Source organism: Crinia signifera, chromosome 4 (assembly GCF_055691185.1).
Source record: "Crinia signifera chromosome 4, ASM5569118v1, whole genome shotgun sequence".
In the NCBI taxonomy this organism is placed as follows: Eukaryota; Metazoa; Chordata; class Amphibia; order Anura; family Myobatrachidae; genus Crinia; species Crinia signifera.
In genome coordinates, this window is record NC_139220.1 from 42,587,273 (window position 1) to 42,596,996 (window position 9,724).

General features: G+C 46.6%; 1 long non-coding RNA gene across 1 annotated transcript; it reads left to right on the forward strand.

Annotated features, from left to right (window-relative positions):
- The first annotated feature begins 483 nt into the window (after nt 1-483).
- On the forward strand, nt 484-8,811 carry LOC146072297 (uncharacterized). Its single transcript, XR_014473042.1, has 3 exons — nt 484-2,649; nt 7,190-7,328; nt 8,181-8,811. It is a non-coding gene; the product is annotated as an uncharacterized LOC146072297 (long non-coding RNA).
- The last annotated feature ends 913 nt before the right edge of the window (nt 8,812-9,724 follow it).

Here is a 9,724-nt window from a genome sequence, read left to right on the forward strand (position 1 = left end):
CAGCATACAGTATATAACATGCAGCAGCCAGCACTGTGTCTGTGGCTTATTGGGAGGGTAGCTTGTGACCTAATATACTGGGAGAAGAGAGCATGGCAGCATACAGTATATAACATGCAGCATACAGCATATAACATGCTGCATACAGTATATAACATGCAGCATACAGCATATAACATGCTGCATACAGTATATAACATGCAGCATACAGCATATAACATGCTGCATACAGTATATAACATGCAGCATACAGCATATAACATGCTGCATACAGTATATAACATGCAGCAGCCAGCACTAGTGTGTCTGTGGCTTATTGGGAGTGCAGCTTGTGACCTAATATACTGGGAGAAGAGAGCATGGCAGTATACAGTATATAACATGCAGCATACAGTATATAACATGCAGCAGCCAGCACTGTGTCTGTGGCTTATTGGGAGTGCAGCTTGTGACCTAATATACTGGGAGAAGAGAGCATGGCAGTATACAGTATATAACATGCAGCATACAGCATATAACATGCTGCAGCCATCACTGTGTCTGTGGCTTTGTGGGAGTGCAGCTTGTGACCTAATATACTGGGAGAATAGAGCATGGCAGTATACAGTATATAACATGCAGCATACAGCATATAACATGCAGCAGCCATCACTGTGTCTGTGGCTTATCGGGAGGGTAGCTTGTGACCTAATATACTGGGAGAAGAGAGCATGGCAGTATACAGTATATAACATGCAGCATACAGCATATAACATGCTGCATACAGTATATAACATGCTGCAGCCATCACTGTGTCTGTGGCTTATTGGGAGTGCAGCTTGTGACCTAATATACTGGGAGAAGAGAGCATGGCAGTATACAGTATATAACATGCAGCATACAGTATATAACATGCAGCAGCCAGCACTGTGTCTGTGGCTTATTGGGAGGGTAGCTTGTGACCTAATATACTGGGAGAAGAGAGCATGGCAGTATACAGTATATAACATGCAGCATACAGCATATAACATGCTGCATACAGTATATAACATGCAGCAGCCAGCACTGTGTCTGTGGCTTATTGGGAGTGCAGCTTGTGACCTAATATACTGGGAGAAGAGAGCATGGCAGTATACAGTATATAACATGCAGCATCATAGGTGTGCGCACATTGAGTGTTAGGGGTGCACAGGCACCCCCTAATGCTGTGCCCACATTAATGAACACCTCCCTGCCATTAGCGATACCTTTTACCAACGACTTTTTCTGTTTAGAACTGTATTCCATTAAAAGACGCGCCCATCAATCAATTATGTGTTTTGCATTGTTAATTGTACTAGACCATTGTCATATCACTACATACCTGCATCATCCATATACGTTTGTGACTTTATTTGCATGTACTGTTACACAGAGCTGAACTAGGCAGGAGATTATGGTGTGGCAGAGAGACGTTTTATATTGTAGCGAGTGCCAATAGATGATGGTAGACACGCCAGTTTGGCAGTGTTCGATACACCCAATGAGCAGTGTTAGCTATGCCCAATAGGTGATGCTACGCACACCCCTTTGATGGTGCACCCCCTAATAAAATGTTCTGCGCACGCCTATGTGCAGCATACAGTATATAACATGCAGCAGCCAGCACTGTGTCTGTGGCTTATTGAGAGTGCAGCTTGTGACCTAATATACTGGGAGAAGAGAGCAGGGCAGTGCATAGTTCTGCTCCATACACACAATACATAGTGCCACACATGGTAGCTCAGAGATACTGTACAGACACATTATGGCTGTAGAGTCAGTGATTCGTTCAGAGATCTGTATGACTGTTAACTAAATTAACTATTTAAGTAATTGCATGACTCATGAGCATAGTTGCCTACCCTCCCGCTTTTAGCGGGAGTCTCCCGCGTTTTGACCTTTTCTCCCGGCCCCCCGGAAGGTCCCGGGATCCTCCCGGTTTTTCAGCCTACTTGCGGAAAAATTAGACTGCGCATGCGCAAAGTGCCGGGTGCAGGTTCCAGCAGCGACCAGCGCGATTTCGTGATGTGCCCGGCGTCGCTGTCCTCTTAGATGACAGCTGCTGCAGAGACTGGCAGCAGGGAGAGGAGAGTGGGAGCGGCTAGAGCGGCAGCGGTGAGTACCGCTCGCAATCTCATTAGGCGTGACGCCCATGGATCCGCCCCCTTTTGTGTCATGCCTGCCAGGCCCGCCCCCTACTTGATTGAGCTGGCTGCCCTCTCCCGGAGAGGGCAGCTGAAAAGTCGGCAACCCTGCTCATGAGTCATCAGAACACTAGATCCGCAGAGTACAGTCCAGGTCTGAGCTCAGCACTGCCACCTGTTGTAGTTACCATGTACTGCCTCTTTAGTATTTTTTCTGCTTTATTCTACTAATGTACATATATTTTTTGATGGCAGACATTATCCTATATAAGTTTAATATATGATTACAGACCCAATTATTTATTTATTTTGTTTTCGAATCGCCCGGGGCCACCGAATCTCCACGGTGCGGCTGGGAATGCAGTAGGGTCGGACGACCCATCGGCTCACATTTCGACTCCGGGTGCTCCTGCCGTTCCCGTTCCGAGTGCATCGGGGGCCACTGCTGCAGCCAAAGCAGGGACTTCCACTCTGCCTGTGACTGTGGGGCATTCTTCAGGAACAGGTGAGCTGGATAATGCACTTGCCTCCACCTCAGGGCCTTCCTTTACTGACCGCTCCGCTAGCAGCGAAAAAGTCACCAGCCAGATTACCACAGCCGAGTCGCTAGTTAAGCCCTTTCCAGGTAAGGAGGGGGCCACGCCCCCTCCGGCAAAAGAAAAGTGCTTCGCGTACATGGACTCCGATTGCACACGAGGCGCTAGTTGTCGGTTCCGACATGCACGCTGAGTGGGTGATGCATATCACCTCGCCGAGGATTGTAAGGCTGCCACGGCCCCCGCTATCTACAGTGAGCCCTCTGCTGGCTCTAAGTAAAGGCCCATTCCCCTATAAGGGTCCCTGCTAGGGCGCTTTGGCTGGCGATGTGCGAATAAGCGGGATGCGCAATTCCTCCTTGAGGGATTCACATCCATTACCAGCTTTTCAGTAAGGCCCCGGATATAATCCTGGGTTTCGGTGCTGATCCTCTTTTGGCGTCATCACCGCAGGCCTTGCGGCTGCTGCAATATTTAGTGCTGAAATTGCCTGTTGGGGCAGCTACCTGCGCAGCGGCCGGCAGGCTTCCTGACTTTTCCATTCAGGCAATGGGGACGATGGAAGTCCGCTGCATTTAGGTATTATATAAGGTATATAAGATTTAGTTGTAGTGCGCCTGTGGCGCTGACCCAAAAACGCTGTTTACTCGCTGGTTTTGGAACAGCTAGTGTTCCGGAATCAGGTGTGTGAAGGACTTTCTTGCATTTTTTACCTCCGTGGGTCCTTATTAATTTCAATTCGGCCCACCTCCCCCTTCCGGGACACACGAGAGGTTTTTTATCAAGTTTTCGACTTCACTTGGGTCCATTGTACTAACTTACCTTGCCGTACTAATCAATGCAATGTATAATTTCTGACGGTTAGGAACCTTTTCTTTCAGATCCCCCTTTATTGGTTTGAGGTTATTGTTGAGGGATAGTTTTCGGGTAAGTTTAGGGAGGCGGACACTTAGGTAGTTCTTCGTGGGTGGCATGCGGCAGCTCTTGGAGCCTATATAGCGGCTCTTAAAGCCTGGCGGTGGCGGTAGGGCGTCACGGTCCAGCGGTCACTTCCGAGCGTTAGGTTGTGCCTTAGTCGGATGGGGCCGTCTCAGTCGTCCCCATGTTAATATCAGTCAGTTGGGGCGTTTAAGTCGCCGCCATTTTTTTATGTGACTAGAGCTGGTCATCCGTGGCGCCTTATTGCCAGCCCTTTACGAAGAAGGGTCATGCCACATAATAAATACTATATGACCTTTAAATCTAATTGTTATGGTGTCCGTGTCTTTATTGTGTCAGCGTCAGTTATTCTTTAGTTAAGCTAGCTTAAAGTGTATGTTAAGGTTCAAGCCAAATAAATGTATAGATGGCTTAAGCAGCATACAGGTACATCTTGGATGACCACCTTTCAGCCAGTGTTGCAGGTTAGTTTTAGACTACACAGAGGATGCCACATGAAGATAAACAGACTAGATAAACAAGTCACCATCACAGTAAGCAGACATTGAGTGATCGTAAATTACATTAAAATCAGACAGAGAATACAAAGCTCAAAGTGCCATAGTGAGTTTTTGTCTCTCTGAATTTCCCAGAAATGATTTAGCACCACCATTTAAGTTGCCCGGCAATAAATCATCCTTGGGTTTTTTGTATCAGAAGTTAAACACTAAATGGAATGGTAAATGCAAGTGCTGCAGAGAAAGTCTGTGACATGAAACTTTCTACTTACTTAAAAGCATTTGTAGCCTTAACTTTTAATTTCCTGAATTTCTTTCACAGTATACTGTAATTGTTCTATATCTGCTACTATAGGAGGGTTTGTAATAACAGTCTTGTAGATTGTGGCTGCCATTGGGATTGGGGCAAGTACAGTATACTGTACACAGTAGATACAAATTAAGGGCAATGTTTATACACACAGACTCTGGGGCAGATTTATTAAGCTTGGAGAAGAGATAAACTGGAGATAAAGTGGAGAAAAGGTAAAAGGAGATAAAGCACCAGCCAATCAGCTGTGTTTGAAAAAGACAGTTGGGAGTTGATTGGCTGATGCTTTATCTCCTTTTACCTTTTCTCCACTTTATCTCCAGTTTATCTCTTCTCCAAGCTTACTATCTGCCCAGAGCAATCCAGAGATACTGTATGTTGGTATTTGCCAAGTATTCTGATATAATATATATATAAATTGGTAACACTGGTACTTGGATATCTAAAAGAAAAGTATAATAGTTTGTGTGTGTGTGTGTGTGTGGGGGGGGGGGGGGTGTTAAGCAAAAACCTTACCACTGGCAGGACCATTTTAAGCCCTAGTAATGCTGGCTACACACCAGGACGATTTGGGCTCAATTCCCCCAATTTCAACACGATTTTATGTGTTCATCCTCATCTAAGAGAAGAAGCAGCATATAAGTCACTGTGTATTTATCACAAGCAAACATTAGTCCTTCATACAGTACATTCTCATATGACATTTACATACACACTTTCCATGACATGGACATTTGTGGGTTGTAACTGGGTGCATTAAAGTGTTCTTGTGGGAGTGTCATAGGAGTGCTGTGGGCATGTAAGCCGGCTTCCGCATGTTCCTGCATAGTTTTTATGCAGAATTAAATAGCTCAATGAGCAGGGTATTTAACTGGAATGCAACAGGTTATGGGTTTGAATATTGGGTATGGCAGTATAATGAAATGTATTATTTATCTGAATAGCAAATAGCTCTGATGTTAAGTGCACAAATGTTGAATAAAGAGGATATGTTTCCAAATCCATCAATTTGCAGTGTTCGCTAATATTTAAATGTGTGAAGGAGCATCATACCGTGGGCTTTCTCTAGGATCAATTTAGTCATGCCCCTCCTCCATGAGGCATGCACCAGATGTCCCTTGTGGAAAAAATGGGGAATGACAACTCTCTTTCTGGCACCGGCCTACATAAAGTCTAGTTATTGCTCTACTAATATGGTAATGTAGTGGAAGACATAGTACTGCATCTTCCCCAGCTCCAATGGCCAGCTGCTAGACTTATGGGGCCCGATAGCTGTCCACAGCAGCTTCTACCTAGATTCCAGGGCAGTGGTGGAACTTGGAGGTGGTGGGCCCAGGTGCAAAGATATAATTTGACCCTCCCTCCTACACCCAAACCCAAGTTCACAATATGCAACACGGCATTGGGTGACAGGAAGAGGCAGAGTGTTACAGGGAAAAACCCTGGGTGACAGGAAAAGGGTGACAAGGGCAGCAGTGGGTCCTTAGTCCTCAGGAGACCCAGTGCACTGCATCTGTTGCACCAATGGTAGTTCTGCCTCTTTCTGATGGCCTTCTCCCTCCCTTGTAATGCAAGCGACATGTCCGTTTTAAAAATGGAGGCACTTACCACCCCCAAATTGCATCAAATTGTCAATTAGGGACAGTCAGATGTAGGGATGAGCGGGTTCGGATCCTAGAGATCCGAACCCACCTGAACTTACCTTATCCGAGGCCGGATCCGAGGAGTTCGCCGGTTCCCGCCATCTTCCGAGTCCAAAATGAGGCCAAGACGTCATCATCCTGCGTCGGATTCTGAACTCTATAAAAGGTACGGCTCCGGCGCCATCTTCATTCGGCATGTAGAAGTCAGACAGCACGGATGTGTCCATGCTGTCTGTGCGCACAGGGAAAAAAAGCTATGGGGGACAATAATAACATAATACCACTGTGGAGGACATTCTAAGGGGGGAACTAATAGAAGCTATAAATTTATGGGGGCTGCTTAAGGGGGACAAATATATATCGGGAAGCAACAAAAGATACATTTACTAAGGGGGAACTACATGTGCAGGAACTGTTGTACATCTACTAAGGGGGAACTACTGAGGGGGAAACATATTCAGGTAACAGCTACTAAGGGGGCATTACTAAGGCTACTACTAAAGGGGGCTGTGTTATATGGGACCACTGTGGGGGACATCTAAAGGGATCTCTGAATTTTTTTTTATTTTTACTACAGGGCTGCCCCGAATTAGTCCAGCTGTGCTGCCCAGTGTCCCGTATCAGTCCAGGGGAGCTGCCCCCATTTTTTAATTGAAATAAAAAAAGGTGTTTTTTTTTTATCTGCAAGGGGTGTTAAGTGTGCCATATCAGTCCAGCTGCTCTGCCCAGTGTCCCGTATCAGTCCACGGGTGCCCGCATGTGTGCTGTATCCATCCAGGGGTGCCCACATGTGTGCTGTATTTGTCCAGGGGTGCCCGCATGTGTGCCATATAATTCCATGGGTGCCCCCATGTGTCCTGTATCAGTCCTGGGGTGCCCACATGTGTGCCGTATAATTCCAGGGGTACCCCATGTGTCCCATACCAGACCAGGGGAGCTGCCCTTTTTTTTAATGAAAATAAAATGAAGGTGTTTTTTTTTTTTTGCTGCAAGGGCTGTTAAATGCGCTGTAGTCCAGGGGTGAGCCAAGAGTGCTGTATAATTCATGGGGTGTTGCTAAGTAAGGTGTGCTGCTCTTTTTTTATAATTAAAATAATACAATTTTTTATTTTTACTGCAGGAATTTGTCTGCCGTATAATTCCATGCCTGCCGCCATGTGTGCCGTAACAGTCCAGGGGTGCCGCCATCTGTGCCGTATAATTACATGTGTGCTGTATCAGGTCAGGGGTGCCACCATCTGTGCCGTATAATTCCTGGGGTAAGCCAAGTCTGCCGTATAATTCATGGGGTGCTGCCAAGTGTGCTGTATTAATCCAGGGGTGATGCTAAGCGTGCCATATCAGTCAAGGGGTGATGCTAGGTGTGCCGTATCAGACTAGGGGGGGATGCTAAGTGTGCCATATCAGCCAAGGGGTGATGCTAAATGTGCTGTATCAGTCCAGGGGTGATGCTACCTGTGCCATATCAGTCCAGGGGTAATTCTAGGTGTGCAGTATCAGCCTAGAGGGTATGCAAAGTGTGCCATATCAGTCTAGTGTTTGTGCCACACACTTGTGTGGCGTATCATAGTTATCCAGCTACCTCGGTGCAACCTTTTGCCCTAAAAACAATATTGTGAGGTATGAGCTGGTCAGAATAGACTGGAAATGAGTGGAAATGAATGTTATTGAGGTTAATATAGCATAGGAGCAAAAAAAAAAAACCCAAATTCTGCGATTTTAGCAGTTTTTATGCTTTTTAAACAAAAAAATCAGAACCCAAAACCCAAGAAATCCAAACACAAAACACTTAGGAGGTGTTTTGGCAAAACCCATTAGAACCCAAAACCTCAAGGTAATCAGAACCCAAAACCCGAAAAGTGGCCGGTGCACATCCCTAGTCAGATACCGATATGTGTCTTTCCGTGCAAAGTACTGAAATCAGTAGCTTGCTGCATGTAACATAAGGTACTGGGCTATGCGGACATGTTTGCCGTCAATTGCTACTCCACAGTACAGAAAGTTCCAACGCTGGTCAAACTCCTCTGCGATGGCTTTCCACTATTTAACGCTGGTAGGGAAATTCAATAAAAAAGGAATTTGATTAGTAATTGTTTTTATTTTTTTCACAGCAACACAGTGCCAAGACAGATCAACCTTCGACCCCGGACCTCTTTCTGTTAGCGGAGACTTAAGGTCCATCAAGTGACCCTTGCACTACACCCACCCCACCACAACAACACTGACAACAAAACTGCACCGCAAGGGCAAGAAAACCGACGCAACAGAGGAGGAATTTATGATCCGGGCAGAGCAGGTTCTAAGAAGGCCTCCCAACCGATATGTTGCATTTGCAACCTATTTGGCAGATGATTGATGCCAGTTAGCTCCAAGCTAGCGAATAAGCAGCAGGTTTTTGGGTACTTGTTTCCTAGCACGGCCACAATCGTTGGAATCGTGTACATTTAAGTTAAGGTACACGATCCCCGTGATGGACCTGATTTCCTTTGAAATCAGGTCCATTTTGCCGGCAAAGGAAAAATCGGGGGCATCGCGTCGGTCGGGACCATTAACATTGGTCCCGACGCGACTGACGCGATGCCCCCCCGATTTTGCCATAGGCTTCAATGTTAAAATATTTTTTAACATTGAAATCGGGAGCATCGCGTCGGTCTTGTGCCATTATAATGGCTCAAGATGAGATGGACTTGATTAAGTCCATCTCACATAGGAAAAAATGTGAAAAATGTGAAATGGTCCAATATGACCCATTTCACATTATATATGGCCCCGTCGTCACCCCACGATAGACGCCAACCCGAAGCGTGGCGAGCGGCGGCGGTGCACGTCCTCCGACCTTTTCATTCCCCTACTTTCCACGTCGGCGTGGAGTTGAGAATATATAGTGTGGCAAGCGCAGCGAGCCACCGAGCCCGAAGCTTCAGGCTGCGCTCGCCACACTATATGTTCTTAACTCCACGCCGACGTGGATAGTAGGGGAATGAAAAGGTCGGAGGACGCGCACCGCCGCCCCTCGCGGGCTCGCTGCGCTCGCCAGGCTTCGGGTTGGCGTCTATCATGGGGTGGGGTTTACGTAGTAAAATTTGGGGGTCTAGGGAATGTTTTACATTGAATCCAATGTAAAATCGGGTCCCAGGGACCCTATTCACATTTGATTCAATTGAAAAATCGGGTCGGTCGCGTCGATCGCATCGCATGCGACCAAATCGCATGCGATGCGATCGACGCGATTTTTCCGACACGACCACCCCGATGGAAATCAGTGTGGCCGTGCTAGGAAACAAGTACCGGTTTTTGTTTCAAGGGCGATTAGGGCACCTTTAAATTGACAACCGAATAGTTGGACTTTGCCCTTTACCCCAAACACCAGAGGCTACTCCCCCAACCCTCTCACCAGTCCCTTCCTCTTGCCCATATCCACCACCAGCCATACCAGCATCCTCGTCAAAACAGCCTCTTTCATCCTGGACAGCCACCTGTATACAGTATGTCTACTGAAGGGAGACCAGGAGGCTCCTCTTTTTGAAGACATATAATCAAGTACTGTATTCCCCACTTTTACCTTTCCCACTAGGCATGGAGAAGTATGACAGACAGTGTCTCTGGCACAGATATGTAAAGGCCCATGCCCACGTGGTGCATAGCGAATATCAAT